The 24935-nt window shown below is 43.1% G+C and overlaps 1 long non-coding RNA gene across 1 annotated transcript; it reads left to right on the top strand.

The window, feature by feature from the left end:
* Positions 1-12593: 12593 nt before the first annotated feature.
* LOC118500979 lies at positions 12594-24427 on the top strand. The gene is made up of 3 exons (XR_004903553.1): positions 12594-12604; positions 18457-18460; positions 24341-24427. It is a non-coding gene; the product is annotated as an uncharacterized LOC118500979 (long non-coding RNA).
* Positions 24428-24935: the final 508 nt, after the last annotated feature.

Raw genomic sequence — 24935 nt, forward strand, 5'->3', positions numbered from 1 at the left:
AAAGATAAAAAAAATGTAATTGGAGATTAAGACACTGATGGCATTTGATGACTGCTTAGAGCACAGGTGGCAACACAAGGCCTGTGGGCCAAATCCAGCCCTCCACCTTATTTTATCTGGCCAGCACCTTGTTTCTACCTGGCAGCAGCACCAAGCTCTCATTTAACTATTAAGGAGTAGTTATATTTATACAGTCCTAAAATTACATTCAGCCCTTTGAAAGCAACCATGAGGCTGATGTGGCCCCTGGTGAAAATGAGTTTGATACCCTTGGCTTAGAGCAATGATAATGGTAACTACTTTTCAACAATTTAAACTCAGGGACTTTTTATGATACATGAAATTATGAATAATAACAATGTTCGAAGTTCCAATTTTTAGATCATTAATCCATTTTGGTATTAATTTGTTTAAAATAAATACACATCCCTGGCTGTATAGCTCAATTGGTTAGAGCACTGTCCTGATACACCAAGGTTGTGGGTTTGATCCCTGGTCAGGCACATAAAAGAATCAACCAATGAATACAAAAATAAGCAGAACAACAAATCATTGTTTCTCTCCCCCTTCCACTCTAAAAATAAACTAAATAAATACACAGACATACATACTATTTTAGCCAAAACTTTTAGTATCCTGTCCTCACCTAACCAGCCAGTGTTAAAATATATTTAATGCCACAAAGTTTGCAGCTTTTAGGCAGTGTGGTTTTTTGCAGGCATGTAAACATCTGTATTATGTACTTGGTTTCATTTTTCCTTGTATTGAGCTGCCTGAATTGATATAACCCAGGTGGAGTTTATTAGAGTTTAGACCTTGAAGGGTAGGAAACTGAATCTACTTTATCAAGGGTATATATAACATGCTCTACCCTTTAGTCTTTTTTTAAACTTTTTTCTTTATTTTTAGTGTTGACACTGTTACAGGTGCCCCTATTTCCCCCGTCCCTTTGCCTGCCTCCACACAGCTCCTGCACAGCATTCCTTCTGGCCATCACCACCCTGTTGTATCCAAAGCAATCTATAGACTTAATGCAACTCCTAATAAAATACCAATGGCATATTTCACAGATCTAGAACAAATATTCCAAACATTTATATGGTACACAAAAGATCAGAATACATCAGCAATCTAGAGAAAGAAGAAAAAACTTGGAGGGATCATAATACCAGATATCAAGCTATAGTGCAAGATCACTGTAATCAAAACATCCTGGTATTGGTGCAAGAATAGGCATATAGGTCAACAGAAGAGAACAGAGAGCTCAGAAATCAACCCACACCTTTATGGTCAATAGATGACAAAGGAGACAAGAGCATACAATGAAGTGAAGAGAGTCTCTTCAATAGATGGTGCTGGGAAAATTGGACAGGTATATGCAAAAAAGAAAAAGAAAAGAGAAGAGAAAAAGAAAGAAAGGAAAAGGATAAAAAAAGAAAAAGAAAAGAAAGAAATTAGGTCACCAACTTCACCCATTAGTCTTCCTAGTCAAGAAACATGTCATTAAATCTCTGGTTGCTCCTGTTCCAGCAATACTTAGAGGAAGGGCAGCAAGAGTGCCCAGTGCAATGCTGGAGAGTAAAAAAGTCTGGATTGCTATAGAGGCTTTGCAGGACAGTAAGGGCACAGACTTCATGTCCCAAAGCACATCAGGACTCACTGTGTAGATTTTACTCATAAGGCATTTTCAGCATAACTAATTATTTGAATACTTCTTCCAGAGCATTTAGCATCCCCAAATCACTGTCTCATGACTTTGATTTCAAAGCTTTTGAGTCAGGCAGTGAATATTTTTAAACATCTATCCTATATAAAAAGAACTAGAGAAACAAACAAAAACCATTGTTACAGATAATATAAAGTGTAGACTGAGTAATGGGATCATGTTTTAATTGAAGACTAGTGACTGAGAGCCATGAGACATAGGTGCTAGTCTTGGCTCTTCCTATTGTGCCTGGACCTCTGTTTCCTCTGCTTTGACCTCGACATTTAGTGATACTGTGAAGAAACACTTGATATTAAAATTTCTGAGAAGAGCTAATATAAGCAACAGTTAATCAGACCCTATATTTTCTTATCCTTGTGAGCACAGCTTCTAAGATTCTTGGTACTCAAGTCATTAATCCAAAAATTCATTCAGGTTGCTTTTGATATTAACCAGAATTAGAAAGCAATGCAGCCTTAGGCTGAAACTGGCCTCATGATGAAGGCAGGGGTGTCTACTTTGATTTGGGAAACTTGGTTAAGATTTTGACATATTAAGACTTTTGGACAAATGTTATTTCACTTATAGTTATTTCTAAATATGCTCAAAATGTGACTGACTGAAAATTTTCCAACTCACAAGCTTTGTCTGCCCTTCTTAACAGGGCTGCGATGAGTCAAAGGAGGTGTCACCAGCCCAGAAATGGTTGTTTTCAATGTGTATTAGAAAGAAGGTTGACCTTCCCAAAACCCTATTTATTATTTTTAATGTTCTTCAAACAACTAAAGAAGTAACAACAAAGAGAGATTATGAGTGGAAGCCACACTAACTTCCTCCCAGGACCAACCAGGAATTACAACTAAATTGTGGAGAAATGATTGAGAACAAACAATTGAACAATAACAAGAGAAAAGCCTTATAACTTTGGACAGACAGAAGAATCAGCTTCAACATAAACTGGTAACAAGTGTGATAGAGACTCCAAAATGCTGGCTGTGCGCTCATGGTGGAGACTCAAAAGGGCTGGCTGGGTGCCCACAGGTGGCAGCACAAGAGGAATAATTAAGCAGAAGGTTGGATACCCGAGAAGAATGGGGTCAAAATTCTAAGCTGGGATCCTCAACCTAGAGCACAGAACCCAAAGGGTACACAGATGACAACTGATAATGAAAAGTGGCAGGGTTGCTCTCTGCCAGAGACAGATGGCTGCAGACACAAAGAGCTGTATAAAGAACCAACACACAAATTTTAATTTGCTGTCACTTACCCGGGGTTCCAGTAAAGGTGGGGGGACACTGGGCTGGATATGCCTAAGGAGAGACTAGAGACAGAAGCTTTAGAGAGAGAGCCAAAAGAGTAACCACAGGGATCCCAGCGCTGAGCCATCCCCCATAAGGCAGCAGCCATCCTGCTCAGGCAGACCACTCCCTTCTTAGCAGCAGCAACCTGAGGGGAAACAACAGCCCTACCCTCCTAAGAGACTCTCCTCCACTCTGTGGTGCTTAAGCCTGAATGCGGAGTGCAGAGTGATTAGATTAACAACGGAAGGAGACAGCCACAGACATAGATCCTTGGCAAAGGTGGGGCAGAGTGGACTAGAAACATATGAGGAGAGACTGGGGATGGAGGCTTTGGGGAGAGAACTGAGAGTAGCCACTGGGATCCCAGTGTTTAGCCATCACTCCTAAGGCAGCAGCCATCCTACTCAGGTAGACCCCTCCCCTCCAAGCAGCAGCAGCCTGAGGGGAAACAATAGCCCCAATCCCAGGAGGAATTCTGCCTTGCCCTATGGGGCTTAAGCCTGACTGCTGAGTGCAGAGTGACTAGATTAATAACTGAAGGAGACAACCATAGAGAGCAGATTTCTGTAGTCACAGAGAATGCTGCCTAAAATCAGACAGGCTCAACATCTGACATCACCAGAGGTGGAGCCAGAAAGAAAAAACAGTGGTAATATTAGAGGCTACCAACATGAAATCCATGGTGGTTTTCTCCATGATTAGCAATATTTTATTTCCTGCATAGCTTTTTAACATTCATTTCTTGCCCAGCAAGTTTGTTAACATTAAGTCACTAGAATTTATACTGTAATTTATTTCTCTCCTCTCTTATAATAGTTTTAATCTCTTTATACCCTTATTAATACTGGTTCATTTGCTGTTGATACTGAGATTGTGTGTGGGGGGCATATTTTTGCAGATGTGGGTTTCTTTCCTGGCTTTGTGGTTTTCTTCTGGCAGCACCTGCACAACAGCATACAAGAAATGGTGGGCAGGGTACCCCTCAGTCAACCAGCATGAGAAAAGGACCCACCAAAGAATGACCAAACAATAATCAAAATCCAATTACATCCAGAGTAACAACATAAAAACACCATCGCAAGAGCAGCAAGTTCAGGAAATCAAGGAGACTGCACCACTTAACCTCACAGGTCTCCTACTATAGAAGTTCACACCACAAACACAGGGAGTCAGAACAAGAAGCAGAAGCTAACAAGAAGAGTCTCACAAACAATGAGAAGACAAAGAAACAACCCCTAAATGAAAGGAAATGAGGAATGCTCAGAAAGAATGCTAAATAAAATAGAGGCAAGATGAGTTCAAAGCAATGGTTATAAGGAAGCTCAATGAGCTCACTGAGAATTAGAAAAACTACAGGGAAACTACAATGAACTTACTGCAAACTATATCAACATAAAAAGGAAATAGACACTGTCAACAAGAGCCAGTAGGAAATGAATACAGTTTCTGAATTGAAACACAGTAGAAGGAATCAAAAGAAAGCTAGATGGAGCAGAGGATCAAATCAGGGAGCTGAAGGAAAAGGTAGAAAAAACTCCTAGAAAGAGCAAGAAAAAGGAAAAGACTCAGAAAGAATGAAGAGGTGTTAAGGGAACTGCAGGATGATATGAAATGTAATAATATACATATAATAGGGATACCAAAAGGAGCAGAAGAGCAAGGGACAGCCTGTTTGAAAGACTAATGATGGAAAACTTCCCTAATTTGTTGAGACAAAAAGTCATGCAAATCCAGAAAGCACAGAGAGCCCCAATCAAGAGGAACCCAGAGAGGCCCACTCCAGGACACATCATAATTAAAAAGGCAAAAACTCCAAGACAGAGAATCTTAAAGACAGCAAGGGAAAAACAGGAAGTAGCATACAAGGGAGCCCCGATAAGGTTAGCAGCTGACTTCTCAGTGGAAATGCTCCAAGCCAGAGAGGAATGGTACGGAATATTCCAAGTAATGAAAAACAAAGGCCTGCAACCAACACTACTCTATCCAGTAAGGCTCTCAATTACAAAGTTAGGTGATATAAGGTGTTTCCCAGACAAAAGAAGGCTCAAAGAATACCCACCCAGCAAAGCACCACTGCAAGAGATGCTGAAGGGACTGATTTAAGAAAAGGAAGAAAAAGAGTGAGAGAGAGAGAAGAACACAGGTATGAAGGAAGTAAAATGGCAATGAATAAGCTCCTATCAATAATAACCTTAAATATAAATGGATTAAATGCTCCAATCAAAAGACATAGAATAGCTGAATGGATAAGAAAGCATGACCCACACATATGCTGCCTACAAGAGACCTGCTGTTAGAATGAAAGATATACACAGACTAAAAGTGAAGGGCAGGAAACAAATATTCCATGCAAATGGACAGGAAAAAAAGCAGGGGTAGCAATACATAATAGACTTCAAAACAAGGGCCATACAAAGAGACTCAGAGGGACATTTCATAATACTCAAGGGAAGACACCATCAAGAAGACATAAACATTATAAACATATATGCAGCCAACATAATAGCACCCAAATATATAAGGAAAATCTTGGAGGACTTCAAGAAAGATACAGACAGCAACACAGTGATACTAGGGACTTTAACACCACACAGTCAAAAAAGGATAGATCTTCCAAAGTAAATATCAGCAAAGATATTGAGGCATTGACCAATGCCTTAGATGAAATTGACTTCACTGATATATATAGAACCTTTCATCCCAAAGAAGCAAAATGCACACTCTTTTCAAATGCACATGCAACATTTTCAAGGACAGACCATATGATAGCACAAAAAAGAAGTCTCAACAAATTCAAAAAAATTGAAATATCAAGCATCCTCTCATGCCACAAGGGACTGAAACTGGAAACCAACCTCAAGGAAACAACTCAAAAACACTTGAACTCATGGATATTGAATAGCATGCTATTAAACAATGAATGGGTTAAGAATGAGATCAAGGAAGAAATAAAAAAAGTTTCCAGAAACAAATGAAAATAAACTCACACAAAGTCCAAAACTTATGGGTCACAATGAAGGCAGTCCTGAGAGGAAAGTTCATAGTGATACAAGCTTACCTTAAAAAAAATATATAAACATTTCAAATAAACAATCTAACCCTATACCTATAAGAACTCAAAGAACAAAGACAGCCTAGAGCAAGTAGAAGGATGGAAATAACCAAGATCAGGGCAGAATTAAACAACATAGAGACTAAAAGCACAATTTTAAGGATCAATAAATCTAGGAGCTGATTCTTTGAAAAGATAAGCAAAACTGACAAGCCCTTAAGCAGACTCATCAAGAAAAAAAGAGGACCCAAATAAGCACAATCAGAAATGAAAGAGGAGAGATTACAACTAATACCACAGAAATACAAAGGATCATAAGAAATTACTACGAAGAACTATATGCCAAGAAATTTGAAAATGTAGGTGAAGTGGACAAATTTCTAGAAAAAATATAATCTTCCAAAACTGAGTGAAGAAGAAGCAGAAAGGCTAAACAGACCAATACCAACTGATGGAATCAAAGAAGTAACCAAAACACTCCTGGCATATAAAAGCCCTGAACTGGATAGTTTCACAGGAGAATTTTACAAAATATTTAATGAAGAGATAACTCCTATCTTCCACAGACTATTCCAAAAAATTCAAGAAGACAGATGACTCCCAAACTCTTTTTATGAAGCCAGCATCATCCTAATCCGAAACCAGATAAAAACATAACAAAAAAAGAAAACTACAGGCCAATATCACTGATGAACAGAGATGTGAAAATCCTTAACAAAATATTGGCAAGCTGCATCCAGCAATACATTAAGAAGATCATACACCATGATCAAGTGCAGTTCATCACAGGGATGCAGGAATAATACAGTATTCTCAAATCAATAAATGTAATACATCACATAAACAAAAGCAAAGACAAAAGTCATATGATCATATCAATAGATGTGGAAAAATCACTTGATAAGGTACAGCATCCATTTATAATCATGCACTCAGCAACATGGGAATAGAGGGAACATTCTTCACCTAATAAAGGCCATATACTAGAGAACTACAGCCAACATCATGCTCAATGGACAAAAACTAAAGCTTTCCCAGTAAGATCAGGAACAAGACAAGGATGTCTGCTTTCATCAGTTCTATGCAATTTATATTGGAAGTCCTGGTCACAGCAATCAGACAATATAAAGAAATAAAAGGCATCAAAATTGGAAAGGAGGAAGCAAAACTGCCATTGTTTGCAGATGCCATGATAGTGTACACAGAAAGTCCTATAGGCTCCACCAACTACTAGACCTAATAAGTGAATTTGGCAAAACAGCAGGTTATAAAGTCAATATTCAGAAATCAAAGGCATTTTTTATTTTTTAAAATATATTTTATTATGCTATTACAGTTCTCCCATTTTCCCTCATTCACTCCCATCCACCCTGCACACCACCTCCCACCCACATTCCCCTCCTTTAGTTCATGTCCATGGGTCATGTATATAAGTTTGCTGGCTTCTACATTTCCTACACTATTCTTACTCTCCCCCTGTCTATTTTCTACCTACTATCTATGCTATTTATTCTCTGTACCTTTTCCTCCGCTTTCCCCCTCCCACTCCCCTATTGCTAACCCTCCATGTGATCTTTTCTGTGGTTCTGTTCCTGTTATAGTTGTTTGCTTAGATTGCTTTTGTTTTAGGTGTGGTTGTTAATAACTGAGTTTGTTCTCATTTTACTGTTCATATTTTTTATATTCTTTTTCTTAGATAAATCCCTTCAACATTTCATATAATAAGGGCTTGATGATGATGAACTCCTTCAACTTGACCTTATCTGAGAAGCACTTTATCATCCCTTCCATTCTAAATGAAAGCTTTGCTGAGTACAGTAATCTTGGATGTAGGTCCTTGCCTTTCATGACTTGGAATACTTCTTTCCAGCCCCTTCTTGCCTGTAAGGTCTCTTTTGAGAAATCAGCTGATGGTCTTATGGGCACTCCTTTGTAGGTAATTTCTCCTTGTCTCTTGCTGCTTTTAAGATTCTCTCCTTATCTTTAATCTTGGGTAATGTAATTATGATGTACCTTGGTGCGTTTTTCTTTGGGTCCAACTGGTTTGGGACTCTCTGAGCTTCCTGGACTTCCTGGAAGTCTATTTCCTTTGCCAGATTTGGGGAGTTCTCCTTTATTATTTGTTCAAATAACTTTTCCACTTGTTGCTCTTCCTCTTCTCTTTCTGATGCCCCTATAATTCAGATGTTGGAACATTTAAAGATGTCCTGGAGGTTCCTAAGCCTCTCCTCATTTTTTTTTTAATTCTTACTTCTTCATTCTTTTTTTATTGGATATTTCTTTATGCCTTCTGGCCCACACCATTGATTTAAGTCCCAGTTTCCTTCCCATAACTATTGGTTCCCTGTACATTTTCCGTTATTTCACTTAGCATAGCCTTCATTTTTTCATCTAATTTGCAACTAAATTCAACCAGTTCTGCGAGCATCTTGATTACCAGTGTTCTGAACTATGCATCTGATAGGTTGGCTATCTCTTCATTGCTTAGTTGTATTTGTTCTGGAGCTTTGATATGTTCTTTTGTTTGGGCCATCTCTGGGGAGAGAGGACCACATGCCTTTGCCAGAGTAGAGACCTCCGCAGCTTTAGGAGATACGGTACTCTGGACTGGGCAAAAGGGAAAGGAAGGAAGGACTGTGTCTGTTTGTGGGTGCTATCAAGACAGAAATGGGAAAATCAGTTCAAAGTGAAACCCACAGATCGCCTGAACCCTTCACCAGCCCAACCACTTAGTTCAGCCAAACCATTGAATCTCAGGGGGTGATGATGAAAATGGGCTCCTTAAGTGAGGCCTGTATTACCGTCAATCACTCAGGTAATGAGGTTCTAGGCATATGCCCTACAAAAAAAGAACAGAATCCTGGTCAGTTGGCTGTCACCAGGAAGTCTCAGGCTCCGTGTCCAAAGGCTGGCATTACTGGACCGTTGGCATCCTGGTCATATTCTGGAGGTGACAGATTTGGAAAAAGTTGGAAGGCACAATTAAGTCATAACCACTAAATGACAAAGGCAAGGGCTTAGGTAAGGAATGGCTTATCAGGAGGAAGGTGTACAAGGCATGCTACACCTATCTAAAACTCTTGTGGCCCACTATACTTCACTCGAGCCAAGGGGAATATGTTAGGATTTCCCTCCTTTCACATATCTGGGCCCTTTTCTGTCCAAGCCATCAAGACAGAAATGGGAAAATCAGTTCAAAGTGAAACCCACAGATTGCTCGAACCCTTCACCAGCCCAACCACTTAGTTCAGCCAAACTGTTGAATCTCAGGGTGATAATGAAAATGGGTTCCTTAAGTGAGGCCTGTATTACCGTCAGTCACTCAGGTAATGAGGTTCTAGGCATATGCCCTACAAAAAACAGAAGAACACACAGGTTAATTTATACAAAAATTCCCAAGCCAGTCTCTGTGCCTGTGAGAATGTCTTTTGGGAAGACATCTTGTTACAAGGCCCTTGCTACAATGATATTTAACAGTGGCAATTTGACAGATCCTTTGTGCCTGTAAATTGAAAAGCAAATTTTCAAGACAGTCGCGCCATTTCTGATGTTCAATACTGAGTATTGTATTTTCCTCAAACCATAATTTTTCTCCTTAAGATCACCCTCACTGTTATTAAAGGGACTACTTTGAGTCCCGCTTTTAATTTTGATTGTTTGTTTGCATAAACACACCAAGAGCAGCCTGGATCACTTATGATCCTTGAGTCTACTTTGCTGGATCTCACACAGGCAGCCTTTAGATTGACTTCTCAGTCCGCCTGCCCTTGAGGCACAGAAGCAGAGCCACACATCCGCCATCTGGCTTCGCCTGTACCAGTTGTTTCACTCAAATCCTTGAGGCTTCCGTTGTGCTTACAGGTTCCTTTTGGCCATCTTTCAGGAAAGCAACCTTCGTTCCTTCCCTGGAAAGACTGCCATGAACCACACAACCAACCAAAGTACCAGGCTTTTCTCATGGGCATATGCTCGCTTCACAAGTCAATCCCAGTTCCTCAGGGCTTTCCAGTGACGACCAGAACCCATACATGCCCCCTTCAGGCGTGACATTCCAGTCAAAGTCTTGGTTAACAAAACCACTATTAATGACTGGTCTTATTTGTTTTATGCAAAGAAATCTTATATTATTGCTCACTCCTTCAGAATGCCAAATTCTGGAGGGATCAGGTAGGGAGAAAAATACAAAGCATGAAGGAAAATCCTTTTCCTTCTGATATCCACCAGGCTTCTCAAACTTTCCTACAGAGTGTGAAGTTTCAACCTTCCCTGGAATCCTCAATTTCCTTTTCAGAGCAGATACAGAGCAAAATCCAAAACATAGAGTTCCAGAATAATACACAGGTAGAAGCATTCTCTTGCACCAGTGTGTCCATTGGTGCCTTGCAGAGACATGCTCCTTCAGGTCTGGTCTCTTGGCAGAGACATGCCCCCTTTGCCTCTGGCTGAAGCACTTGTCAGCCCCAAATGACCCTTCCTGGGTCCCGAGTGGCAAAGGCATGCTCCCCAACCAGTTACAGGTGACCTTTCCTAGGTCTTCAGGTACAGGTTTCTGATTAGAAACAAAACCAATGTGAGAAATTTGCTCTTTTTCCATGAAACCATAAAACAAGTAGTTCAGGTTTCCTCTACTCCAGGTTTAAAACTTTCACAACCGTTACACATAATTTTCGCATCCAGATTTAACCATCATTCTCTTTTAACCCTGGTTCCTTTCCCACACTGGGAAGGACTATACTTAGACTCAGTTCTTAAACTCAGCATATGGCAGCTAAAAGTCTCTAGCTTTACACACACTTTTATGACATGACAAATACTGTCACCCTGTACCGGGATTCGTTGTTTCTTTCTGGAAGAGGAATTTCAAACCTTCCTCTGGAGTGCAGGTCCAACTTTCCCTTTCTGCCTCAACTGCAGCAGTAAGGTCTTCATCTCCCTTCGGCGGTGCCCGTTTTACCCATGTGTGGTGAATCCAGGGCTTAATTCCCATCAGCTTCAGGGAGGAATGTGTTGTCAACAGGACATCGTAGGGACCAGTCCATTGTTCAGACAGCTGCTGTTCAGGGCCTTGGCTCTTCCAGGTCTTTAGTAGGGCCTGGTCCCCTGACTGGAACGGGTGCAAGGGCTCATCAGAGGGGTAGACAGACCTGCAATGAGCAAACTTGTGCAAAATGGTTAGTGTTTGCCCTAAATGCTGTACATATTGCTTAATTCGTGCCTCGTGCTCCAAGTCCAGAGAGGGTGTACCTGAAACAAATTCGGAGAGGTTTCCCATAAACTATTTCAAACGGGCTCAGTTTAAGCCCGCTTCTAGGTGCCCCTCTGATTCGGAGCAAAGCAATGGGGAGTGCCTGGTCCCATTTTAAATGTGTTTCTTGGCATATTTTTGCCAAAGTCTTCTTTATGGTGTGAGTCATTTTCTCAGTCTTTCCTGTGGACTGAGGTCTCCAAGATGCGTGCAACTTCCACTGTATCTGCAATGCCTGTCCAACCTTCTGGGAGATTTCTGAAGTGAATGATGGTCCATTGCCACTTTGAATGCTCAGGGGAAGTCCAAACCTGGGAATTATTTCTTTAAGCAACAGTTTTGCCACCTCAGTTGCCTTTTCAGTCCTGGTGGGGTTCACTTCTACCCACCCAGAAAAAGTATCCATGAAGACCAACAAGAATCTGAAATTTCCCTTCGTTTTAGGCATTTGTGTGAAGTCCATTTGCCAGTCCTCAAAGGGGCACATCCTTTTGTATTGTACTCCCTTTTCTGTGGGAACACTCTCTGTCTTAGGATTGTTTTTGGCACATATCTGACAGGCTTGGCTAATCCTGTGGACAGTCCTTTGCAAATAAGGGCCCTTCAGATATGGCCTAATGAAATCCATTAGAGCATCCCTTCCGTAGTGGGTCCCTTCATGTAGGTACTTGAGGACAGGATGCACTAGAGCCTCAGGGAGTAAAACCATACCATGGGCATTGACCTTCCACATAGAATTGGGATCAGTGTTAGTGAATCCCCATTCATGGGCCTGCTCTTCATCCTGTTCTGTATAATGAGGTTTAAACTCTGACAAGTTCAGATGGGGAACCAGGGCCGCTAGGCGTGGCAACTCCTTGGAAGTCAATTGGCTTATCCCCCACAGTCACTTGTACCCAGGGCTCCTGTGGGGAAATAGTGATGTGTTGGAAGATGTCCAATGGAGCCCCTGGGCCGCCTCATTCATTGTCGTCCTCCATTTCTTGCTTCACCATCATTCTACTTGGATTCTTCCCCCTTTTGCGATGGGGGCACTCATTTCTCCAGTGCCCCTCCTCCTTGCAATAGGCACATTGATTACGGCCTAGTGCGCCTTTCTTCTCCGTAGGGCCCCTTTTGCCTCTGGCCCAGTGGCAGGCACCCAACGAGTTTCCTTTTTTTCCCCTAGGGCCCCACTTCTTTTGGTTTCCCTGGGCTAACTCCAAAAACACTGTGGCTCATTTTGCCTTCCCTGCTTCCCAGGCATTGTAGACTTTAAAGGCTATGTCCACTAGCTGGGAGGAGCTCATTCCCAGTACTCCGTCTACACGCTGAAGTTTGTTCCTGATATCCGGAGCACTCTGCCCAATAAAAGTCATGTTTACCATTCTCACGTTCTCTGGTGCCTCTGGATCAACGTCAGTGTATTTCCTATATGCCTGATAGATCCTCTCTAGAAATTCAGAAGGATCCTCATCTGGCTTCTGCTGGAGAGTCTATATCATATTCAGACCCCTCTGCTTGGGCACTCCTTTCCTAAGTCCTTCCAATATGCACTTTCCATAGTGTCTTAAAGAGGTTAAGCCATCTCTGCTATTCGGGTCCCACTTAGGGTCCACCTGAGGAATTGCCTCCACTGGCTTAATAATTCCCTTGGTGTCCTCATCACGGAGAGGCTGGGCCTCCTGATCAGCCCTACTTAGAACCAAACGTCTTTCATCTGCTGTTAGCAAAATGTTCGGGAGGGCCTGTATGTCTTGCCCAGCTTGGGTGGTGAGTGGCAAAAATAGAGGCAATAAGATCTGCCATCTTCTGAGGATCACTCCTATATGAGGGATTGGCATTCCTCCAGTTCAGCAAGTCGGAAGTGGAGAACAGAGTATGAGCCCAATAGTAACCAGCGGGCTGGCCTTCTTCATTTATTCTGCCTATCGGGTATTGCCTCAAAGGGTACTGGCTGGCTACACCTTTGGAGGCTCCCCAGTTATAGGAGGTGCCCTGGCGAGTTCTGGAGGGTGAGACACATTGCTCAGCAGGTGGAGGCGTGAGGAGACAGTACTGAGGTGGCTCCCACTGCCTGTGCAGGGGGTGGTACCCCAGCAGTGGTAGTTCTCATCCCGTGTGAGGCTGGAGGTGTAGAAACCTCCACCAGCTGTGAAGGTGGTGCCCTCTCGGAGGCCCCTCCCACCTGCAGAGGGTGGTACCCCAAGGCCTCACCCTGCAGAGGGGGCCAGGCTCCTCCTACCTGCAGAGGGTGGTGCCCTGGGGAGACGCCCCCCACCCACAGGGGGCTGGACAGAGGCAAAGCATAGGCACCTCCCACCTGCTGGGGCACCGGGACTCCAGGGCCGACCCCCACCCATTGGGGCTGGGGTGCCCCACAGGCAGGCAGTGCGCAGGCCCCTCCCACCTGTGAAGGTGGTGGCAGAACGCAGGATGCACCCACCTGTAAAGATGGTGCCGGTCAGCCGGCTCTGGTTTCAAGAGCCAAGGGGTCCCCTCCCATATGCTGGTGAGGATAGCTAAAGGAGCCAACTCACGAATCTGTGGTGGAGACTTCTCCCACCTGCAAGGGCTGGGGAGTTCTGGCGGCCCCCACCTCCTGGGGAGGTCGCAGCACCACTGGAGTTCCCCCTGTCTGCGAGCTCCCATTCCCTGGGTTCAGAGCATTAATGAGTTTTATCTCCTCATTCTCTCTCTTCCTATGTTCGACTATCAGGGAGGGGTTCTGAGACCACTTTTCCCTTCTGGACCATCACATGCTTCTGTTTCTGGCACAAAGCTGTTGTGCAATATTATAAATGCATTAAGATAGTGTAATTCTTCCGATAGTTCATACCGCCTGCAATACTATTTCAATTTAGCAATGATGCAGTAACTCAAAGAACCATTCACTGGCCATCTCAGCTCATCACCCAAAACATAAGTAGGCCACACCGTGTTACAATAATAAGCCATTAACTGCTTAGTCAAGGGAGTCTTGTATGTCGACTTAGCACAGTAGTTCTCCCAATCCCTTAGGATTCTACCCAATGGGCTCCACTTAGGGACTGGCTCAGAACTACTCTTACAGTTCCGACAAAGCAAGCAAAAGTTCAAACAAAGCAAGCAAAGGTTACAGATGGTGTAAAGACCAGGTATTTCCAGATCCATTATCCAAAATTTCCACTCCATTATTCCAAAAAAAGCACTCAGAAACCAAGTTTTCAACCAAAACACTTCCACGTTTCTGCTCTCTCTCCCCGTTTCATTTCCTTTTCACCTTTCTAGACGTGATAGGTGGCCGATGCCCTCAGGAGGAGTGCGGAGAAATTCTCGAGACTGGGAAAACTCCAAAGTCTCACTCTCTCGCACCTGAGGGGGTTGGTCTGCCACAGACAATTATCGTCCCATCTGGGTCACCAAAAACTGTTACAGAACAAACAAGGGGGGCCTGGGACGATATAAAGAAGCCCCCAGGTCCATTATGTCCGCCGCCAGAGGAAAGATGTCTCTCAATGCCAGAGATTTGTGAAAAGGAAAGGAAACGTTTATTTAATGCTATACAAACTTAAAGTAGGGACCTAATGTCTTCACCAAAAAAATCCTAAAGTCCCTTAAAGCACCCATAAACAGACACAGTCCTTCCTTCCTTCCTTCCTTCCCCCTTTGCCCAGTCCAGAGTACCGTATCTCCTAAAGCTGCGGGGGTCCCTACCCTGGCAAAGGCACGTGGTCCTCTCTCCCCGGACCACGGGAGTCCCCACTCTGCCAGAGCTGTGTGGTTCTCTCCCTCAGGGTCCCGAGAGTCTTCATTCTGCTAAAGCTGTGTAGTTCTCTCTTGCAGGGCTGTGCATGGTTCTCCCCGCTCAAATAGCTGCCGCATCTCGGTTTAAATCCCAGCACCAATCTTCCTCTGAAGCCCCATTTCTGGCTCCTCTCACAATTGGCTACAGCTGCCAGATTCTGGGCAGGTGTGGCCCTGTGGTGTGGAGCCAATTATCTCCAGGCTCTTCTGGATCTTATCACACATCCGTATTTGAGGCTCCTCTCTTGGCTGCACCCTGTTACATGTGGGGCAGGGGTCCGAGAAGGAACAATGGCATTTGCTCTGCTCTCTGCCAGATTTCAGTCACTTCCCCTGCTTCCCACAATCAAATTGGGCCCTTCTGGAGCTGATTGCCAGTGGGTGGGCTTGTGTATATTCTGGGACCCTGTGCGTCTCTCCAACAAACTCTCCTGTGAGGCTTCTCCTGCTGCCTCAACACACACAGGTATTTTTAATCAGTGGTTTGAGGCTTTATTTTAAATCTGATCGGTTGAGTGAGGCCCCTCACTGGGGCCCTGGGTTGTGCAGTCCATCCTGCTCCCCAGTTGTTTCTCCCAGTTTAACTGCACCAGAATGTGGGACCACCCAGTCCGCAATCCACTGCCCTGCCGGGTCCACCTGCTACTGCCTTAGCACCCCGCTCCACAATCCTCCGCCTCACTGGGTCTGCCAGCTGCCGCCTTGCCCACCCCAGTCCTCCAGCCACTGCCTTGTGGAGAGTATTCTCTGCCTGGCTGCCTGTTTCTGCCCCTTCTTCTGGTCTGGATGAATGTGTCTTCTTTAACTCCTTGGTTGTTGGACTTCCGCAGAGTTTGGTTTTCTGTCAGTTCTCATTGTTTTTGTTTTTAAATTGTTGTTGTCCTTCTTTTGGTTGTGCAAGGAGGCATGGCATGTCTACCTACACCTCCATCTCGGCTGGAAGTCCCTGTTCATGCACACTTATAGTTACCTAATTTGGTTGTACTATTTTGCTTGCTGTGATACAAAGGATGGTAAAGTAACTTAAAGCACCTGGGAGTTTCATAATAACTAGGAAAGAATTCTTGAAGTTTTGGGAGGTTTTACCTGTTTTTGTTATTGATCTTCTTTAAAAAGCATCCAGGCTCAATGAGCCACACTTTTAAAAAAAATTAAAACTATTTAAATCTGATCGGTTGAGTTCATCTGAAACACAATCAAGTGCTTGGGAATGAAGACTATATGTAGAAATGTAAAAATCCATTGTTATTAAGCCTATTTGGGGTTCAAACATGCATTTTAAAAATGCATTATGGTTCTGTTTTTTGCCATATTTACCGCTCAAGGCTTTGATCATAAGTAACATGCAGATGGACCATAGACATATGAAAAGATGCTCAATGTCACTAATCAAAGAAATGCTAATTAAAATCATAATGAGATATCACCTCCCACCTTTAGGAATGGCTATCATCAATAAATCCACAAAAAACAAATTCTGGCAATGTTGTGAGAAAAGTGTACCATCATGCACTGTTGGTGGGATTCAGACCAGGGAAGCTACTGTGGAAAACAGCATGGACTTTCCTCAAAAAAAAAATAAAAATGAAACTGCTTTATGACCTAGGCATTTCGCTTCTTGAAATTTATCCAAAGAACCCAAAAACACCAATTCAAAGGATATATGTAATACTATGTTCACTGCAGCATTATTTACAATAGCCAAACTTTGGAAGCAGCCCAAGTGTCCATCAGTAGATGAATGGGTAAAACAGCTGTGGTATATTTCCACAATGGAATACTACTCAGCTGTAAAAAAAAAAAATCAAGGAAATCTTACCCTTTGTAACAGCATGGATGGAATGGAGAGGACTATGCTAAATGAAATAAATGAGCCAGAGAAAGACAAGTACCATATGATCTCACTCATATGTGGAATCTAATGAACAAAATAAACTGACAAGCAAAATAGTGACAGACTCATAGAGAGCAGGCTTAAAGCTGTTGGTAGAGAGTGGATGGGGGGAGATTGAGCAGAAAAGAAAAGAACTCATGGGCACAAATAACAGAGTGGTGATTGTATGGGAAGAGGGAGTGGAGGGAAGTGGAAGAGAGTATAGGTGTAACTGAAAACACAGGTTCTGCTACCTGCCACAACAAATGCCAAACTTTTGAGATAGGTGCTGGTGCAACAGGGAATGTTTATTAGGTGCTGTGACTTAGGAAAATGGGAATCTCCATCTTTGGGAATCCCATCCACCACTCCAGCTCAAGCCCATGGTTCTTACAGGAATAGGGAGGGGAGGACTCTTTTTCTATACAATTGTATTGCTAGCTTTTGACATGACATGCCTGGGCCCTGCCCATTCATCTTTCTATGTTTTTGGCATGGTTGGTATATGAACCTCCCCCTGTGCCACCTTGGGCAATTTCCCTGGTGCTCCCTAACTGTTGAAGATAGTGGATGGGGAGGGCAGCAGCAGGGCCTATTGTAGGAGGTCTAGAGATACTGCAGCCCTCGGCCTACCTCCTGACGCTGGACATAGCACCTGCACATCCAGGGGTCTGGATGGAGTCCCCTGTGCAGCCCCCATGTGGCTTGCCTTTCTGAAGTGGACAGACAGGCCCGTGCTCCAAACTGATTGCTGCCTATAGTAACAATTCCATACTTTAGAACTCTGGACCCTTGTAATCTTACAAGGGTAAGTGAATGGAGGTCCGATTTCCTTTAGTTTCTCTGTGCTGTCAAGAGTCATAGACTTACCTATCCCTGGATTCAGAGATTCTTGCTATCTATTAAAGAAAAAAAGAGGACCAAGAATGGAGGGAAGTTTTTATATGAGGGAAGATTGTTCTCTTTGGAAGGCAGCATATGTGGTGTCTAGAAAATAGCACTGCTGAACAAGCAAAGCTGCTGGACTACTTTGTGTTTCAAGAGGCAGTGTCGCAGATGGGCTTCCAAAGTGAGACCTATTGTGTAAAGCAATCAAGTATTTAGTGATGGGTGTGCTTAGTAGTGCAGAGGGAATTGTAATGGAGTCAGAAACTGGAGAGACAAAGGATCTCCATGGTCTAACCCTGAGCAGGGCTTTGGGTGGCATGCCTAACAGCAGGATAAATTTGCTGGGGAAGCCACTCACTATCTGGGAAATGCAGACAAAGACATTATCAGTCCAGGCATGGGCATAAAGTACAGGAATTGTCAAAATTATAAAATAAAATGTAACATTGTCACTTAGCTTTGGGAGGGTCTGTCCCTTTCCAAAAGAGGAATTTAAAATCTCCTTCAGTGCAGGTCCACCTTTCCCTTGCAGTACGAACAGAAGCAGCGAGATCTGAGTCCCCCTCAGGTGGTACCCTCTTGATTCACATGTGGTGGGTCCAAGACTTGATTCTGTGAGCTTTAGAGAAGAGTGTGTTGTAGGCAGGACATCATAGGGATGGGTCCATTGCTGACTAACTGCTGTTCAGGACCTTGAGTTTTCCAGGTCTTTAGTAAGACCCAGCTGGAACAGTTGTAAGGGCTCATCAGGTGGGTAGATAGACCTTTGCACAAGTTTGAGAAAACTTGTGCAAAGTTGTTAGTGTTTGCCTAAATGTTTACATATTGTTGGATTTTTGATTCACATTCTAAATCTATAGAGGGTGTTCCTAAAACAGAAAATTGGAAGGGTCTCCCATAAACCGCCTCAAAAGGACTTACTTTAAGACCACTTTGGGGACCTACCCTAATCCACAACAAGGCAATAGGGAGTGTCTGGTTACATTTCACATGTGTTTCCTGGCATATTTTCACCAGGGTCTTCTTTATCATGTAGTTAATTTTCTGAGTCTTCCCTGTACATTGAAGTCTCCAAAATGCGTGCAGTTTCCATTGAATCTGTAGTGCCTGCCCTCTCTTCTGGGAGATTTCTGAAGTGCACAATGGTTTTTGTCACTTTGGGTGCTGTAAGGGAGTCAAAACCTAGGGATTATATCTTTGAGTAGAAGTTTTGCTACCCCAGTTGCCATTTTAATTCTAGCAGGGTATGCCCTACCCATCCAGAAAAGATGTCTACACAAACTAACGAAAATTTAAAGTTTCCTTTGGTTTTAGGCACCTGTGCAAAGTCCACTTGCCAGTCCTCAAATGAGCATATCTCTTTTTTATTGTATTCCCTTTCTGGTTGGGGCACTCTGTCTTAGGATTTTTTTTTTTTTGGTGTTATTTGATACGCTTAAATAACCTTCTGAATGTTCCTTTGTAGATGAGGACCCTTCCAATGAGGTCTGATGAGGTCCATTAAAGCATCCCTTCCATAATAGGCCCCTTCGTGTAGATGTTTGAGGAGGGGATATACTAGAGCTTTAGGGAATAAGAACATACCATGAGTGTTGTTCTTCCATATAGAATTAAGGTCAGTGTTAGAGAATTCCCACTCATGGGCCTGTTCCTCATCTTGTTCTGTGTCATGGGGTATAAACTCTGAGAAGTCCAGGTGGGGAATTAGAGCCCCAAGAAGTGGTGGCCCTTGTGTGGCTTGTCTTGCTGCTTTATTGGCAGTTTGGTTGTCATGGCTTGTTTGGGAACTGTCCTTCTGGTGTCCTGGGCTACTGTACATTGTGGCAATATGGTTTGATTGATTCACTGCCTCTAGTAATTTTTAAATCTCTTTTGTATATTTGATGTCTTTATTCCCTGAGGTAAAGAGCCCTCTTTCTTTGCACCTTGCCCCATGGGCATGGAGTACCATGAAGGAATATTTAGAGTCAGTGTAGATATTAACATTCTTTCCTTGGGATAATTCTAAGGCTCTGGTGAGGGCTAACCATCCAGCCTTTTGTGCTGAGGTTTGTACATTAAGGGTCTCAGCTTCTATTGCCTTGTTTATCATGACTACACTGTACCTGGCTCATTTTTAACAATTCCTCATGAAGCTGCTCCCATCTGTTTATGTGTATAATTCCCAGTCAGGTTCTATTGGAGGCTGGTCCAATAGATCTGGTCTGCTGGAATAAACTTGGTCAATGATTTCTAAGCAATCATGTTGGAGCTCTGAGCTACTCTATGAGTCTGGGAGTAAGGTAGCTGGTTTTAAGGTAGTGATGGTTTGTAAGGTAACATTTAGGTTGTCTAATAAAATGGCCTGATATTTTTCCATGTGCCCTGCTGTCAGCCAATTCCCTCCTTTCTGTTCTAATAGAGTTAGGACCTGGTATGGTACAAATACAGTAGTAGGTTGCCCCAGGGTGAATTTCTCTGCTTCTTGTAAGATGTCACAGGTAGTTGCTATTGCCCAGAGGCAAGGAGGCATCCTTTTGTCCTGTGATTTAATTTCCTTGAGAGATAGGCTATGAGTTGAGAGATACTTTCCCAGGGTCTGGGTTAGTACCTCAGGTTCAATTCCTTGCCCTTCACAAATGTATAATTATAAAGATTTTTGTAAATTGGGCAATTCTACTGTGAGGGCTGAAACTAGTTTTTCATTCAAGGTGTCAAACACTGCCTGACAGTCTCTCCTCCATTCAAGGATTCTGAGCCTAGTCCTTTCAAAGCAATTATATGTATATAACTAGAATTATATATGTATAACAGAATTATACAGTGGTTTCCATAAAATGCCAAAGTTTAGAACCCAAGTTTGGCAAAACCCTGTAATCCCTAAGAATCCACAAAGCTGCCTCTAGTTCTCTGGGATTTTTATTGTAGCAATGGCTTGTTTTCTATCTGCCATCAAGATCCTAGTGCCCTATTTCAGTTGGAATCTGATATGCCACCTCCTGTTTGCAAATCTGAGCCTCGTGAGGCCATACTTTATACTCTCTTTTTTGCCAAATGATACAGAACTGTGATGGTGTTGAGCAACCCCTCTTCATAAGTATTTGGAAGTATTGATAAGTCATCCACATATCATAGAAGAATTCCCAATTTCAATTGAATACCCATTAAACCTTTTGCTAATATTCCCCCAAAAATAGTCAGGGAATTCTGATATCCTTATGACAACAGAGTCTACAGTATTGGAGTTGTTACAGAGCACAAGGGGGGACTAAGGCAATGTACTATTACCCGAAAGGAACCCCCCAGGTTTGTTATGTCCACTGCCAGAGGAAAGAGGTCTCTCAATACCAGAGATTTGTGAAAAGGAAAGGAAATGTTTATTTAATGCTATACAAACTTAAAGTGGTGACTTAATGTCTTCATCAAAATCCCAAAGTCCTTTAAAACACCCACAAACACACACACAGTCCTCCCTTCCCCCTTTGCCCAGTCTGGGGTACTGTATCTCAGGAAAAGAAATAAAAGTCCATGGCTCAGGCAGCCCCCAGTTCTTCCCAGTAATCGGTCTCTGCTGGTAGGCCTCCCTTGGTTCCTGGCACCATCAGCTATGTCGCCAGGACCTCTGCTAAAGCTGGGTGGTAGTTCCCCCTTCTAAAGCTGCAGGGGTCCCCACTCTGGCAAAGCCAAGTGGTTCTCTCTCCCAGGGTCATGGGAGTCCCCACTCAGCCAAAACCATGTGGTTCTTCCCTCAATGGCTGCTGTGTCTCGGTTTAAATCCCCGAGCTAACCTTCCTCTGCAGCCCCATACCTGACTCCTCCTACAATCAGTTACACCTGTCAGCACTGGTATATCCTTCCAGCTTTACTGGGCTGCCATTGTGAGCCTGGGCAGGCATGGCCCCATGTCATGGAGCCAGTCTTCTCCAAGCTCCCACGCAGGCGCTGTAACTCAGGGGAACTGCCCCCCAGTTATATCTTGGTGGGGAAGTTATTTCCACTTCCCTGGCTCAGAGCATGGCCACAGCTATTTAACATATCTTTGCAACCAGGTAAAGGTTATAGATATGTTAAATGACCACACCAGAGGTTAGCTGCAAAGCTGTTGCTATGAAAAACAGCTCTCAATGGCCCTGCTCCCTGTGTCCCTTCCCCAAACCCACACCTGTTGCTGGGGGGCGGGGGTGAGGACATCCTAATATTTCCTGAACACCTTGAATTCTGGACCCCACTCCAAATCCCTATTTGGGGCCCCCCTCTTGGCTGCACCCTGTTACAGAGTGTCACTTTGGTTTCTGGGTCCTGCCACTCAAAGGCAAATAATAGTTCAGCCTATTTATCTATTGGGAGGCAGAAAAAAGCATCCTTCAAGTCTAGGACTGAAAAACATTTGCTATTCCTGGGCACTGTGGTCAGCAAAGTATAAGGGTTCCAGACAATGTCATTTATAGCCCTAAGACCCTATACAAATCAATACTCGTTAGAGTGAGGCTTTCTGACTGGCAAAATGGGATTGTTATACACAGAAAGTCATGGCTGAATTAATCCTAATTTTAAGAATTTCTGTAATACTGGTTAAATTTCCTTTAAAGCTTTCTTTTTAAAGTGTTATTTTTTATTCCATGAACTCTGCACCCCTTCTTTTAGGTTAATTTTTATGGGTTGGATGTTAACCAATCTACCTAGACTTTTGCTGGCCCAAATGGCTTGATCAACCTGCTCTCTTGGGTAGGAAAAAGTCAACTCTGGGTCCTTCTGGGCAAGTCAGGAGAACGTAGAGCTGGAGGGCATGTTCCAGCAGGACTCTTAAACATAATTTGTGCTTCTCAGGGGAAAAAGTTATTTTTGCATGCAATTTACAAAGCAAATCTCAGCCACAAAATGGAATGGGACAATTGGGCGTGTAGAGAAAAATGTGTAAGTTTTTTTATCCCCAAGCTGCCATTGTAGAAGTTGAAGGAACACCTGTTTTTGTAATTGTCCAGTCACTCCGGTAACTGACACCACAGCTTAACTTTTTTTGATTTTGTAGTTAGCATCAAGTATGTTGCTTCCATATCTAGGAGAGAGTCAATTAGCTTGTTCTTGTCAATTTCCCCAGGGTGCTTGTGGGGAAATAGTAATAGGTCAAGAGGTGTCTATGGGACCCCCCTGGGCCTCCTCACTTATCATCAAATTTATCATTCCTTTCTAATATTTCTAGGTGAGTGTTTGTATTCTTTTTATATTTCTGTTAGAGTTTTGGGCAGTTCTTTTTCCAGTGGTCCTCCTCCTTGCAATAGGCACATTGATTGGCACCTAGTGGGACTTTTCAACTTCTTTTCAGGCCCTGCCTCTCCTTCTGGTCTCACTGTTCTGTTTTTAAGAAATCAGAAGTCTGCTTTAATTTCCTTGTTTTCTGGGCATGGTAAACTTTAAAGGCTATGTCCACCACCTGGGAGAAATTTATTCCCAATACTCCATTTAAACACTGACATTTCCTTCTGATATCCAGGGCACTTCTTGCAATGAAAGTCATGTTTACCATCCAAACATTTTCTGGTGCCTGTGTGACAGTATCAATTTGCTTTTGACAGGTCTGATAGATTCTTTCTAAAAATTCAGAAGGGCCTTTGTGTAATTTTTATTGAATAACACATATTATATTCAGGCTTTTTGTTTAGGCAATCTTATCTTAAATCCGTCCCATATCCACCTTTTATAATGTTCTAAAAAGGCTAGGTCCTGCCATTTGGATCCCAGTTGGACTCTATCAGGTAATTGTCCAGGCTGGGTTGGGGGGTACCATTGGGATTTTCATGATGGAGGTGGTGAGCCTCTTCATTAGCCTTATCTAACTCACCTTTCACCTGCTGTTAACAAGATGTTATGGAGAGCCTGTACATCTGCCCAGTTTGGATGGTGAGTGGCAAAAATGGAGGTGATAAGATCTGCCATTTTCTGAGGATCCTCCATATATGATGGCTTAAAATTCTTCCAATTCAGTAAAACCAAAGTGGAAAATGCAGTATGGGCCCAATAGTAGTCACCGAGCTAGCATTCCCTATTTACTCCATTTATAGTGTATTGCCTCAAAGGGACTTGTCTTACTCCAGATAGGGATGCTACCTGGCCAAATTGAGTGTGTTGCCAGGTCTTCAAGGGGAAGACCATTCCTTTTTTTGACAGGATTAGAGTTGTTATTTCTCTGCACCCTATTTTGGGGCTATCTAGCAGCAAGGGTGTGGTGGGGGGAGGGAATCTTCCTGCTGCTAGTGCTGGGCTCCCCAGGTTCAGGGCATTAAAGAGACTCAACTCATCATTTTTCTTTTCTTCTTGTGTCTTACTATCAAGGAAAGGTTTTGAAGTCAATTTCCTTCACTGCATTTTTAGTTTCTTCCCTTTCTTTGCCAAATTTTTATTGTGTAAAGACATAAACACATGGACATAAGGGATTTTGTCCCACTTTCCTGACTGTGGCAAAACAATTCCAACTATATGATGGAGTAGTAATTTATGGTACCATTTAGGAGCCATTTCCCCCAATAGTCTGAAGTATCCATAGCCCAAGCAGTGTTACAATAGAAAACCAATTCCTTCTTAGTCATTGCATCATAGTTGTACATGGATCACTCTGCTAAAATTTGGCCCAGTGCACTCCCTTCAGAAGCTAAAATGGAACAACGCCTGATGGCACAAATGTATAAACCCAAAACCACAGCTATATAAAGACCCCAGACAAAGTGGGAACATATAAACAAAACTTGGATCCATAATTCCATTAGTCCAAATGGGCACTCATAAGCAAGTCCTAGCATCTTCTGCCAAGTGATATTGCAAGTGATCCTGACCAGACTCCAAATAGCATGAAGCCCATGTGGCACAAAGCCCAAGTGGCACAGAACACAATTGGCATGAAGCCCAAGTGGTAGGGATGAGGACCCCCCAGTGTGCATGCTGTTTTGGCTAATCAGTCTTGGAGTCTGTCTGCTCCCCCAAAACCCATTTCCTTTCAGCAGCCAAGTATTTCAGGCAGCTGACACCTTTAAAAGGAGTACAGGGGAATTCACTGAGAAAATCACTTGACAGCTGCTAGGAAGTCCCCACAGTCCCATTCCCAAGGTTGGCCTGCCACAGGCAGCCAGGACTCA

This window comes from Phyllostomus discolor, chromosome 1 (genome assembly GCF_004126475.2).
Source record: "Phyllostomus discolor isolate MPI-MPIP mPhyDis1 chromosome 1, mPhyDis1.pri.v3, whole genome shotgun sequence".
Classification (NCBI taxonomy): domain Eukaryota; kingdom Metazoa; phylum Chordata; class Mammalia; order Chiroptera; family Phyllostomidae; genus Phyllostomus; species Phyllostomus discolor.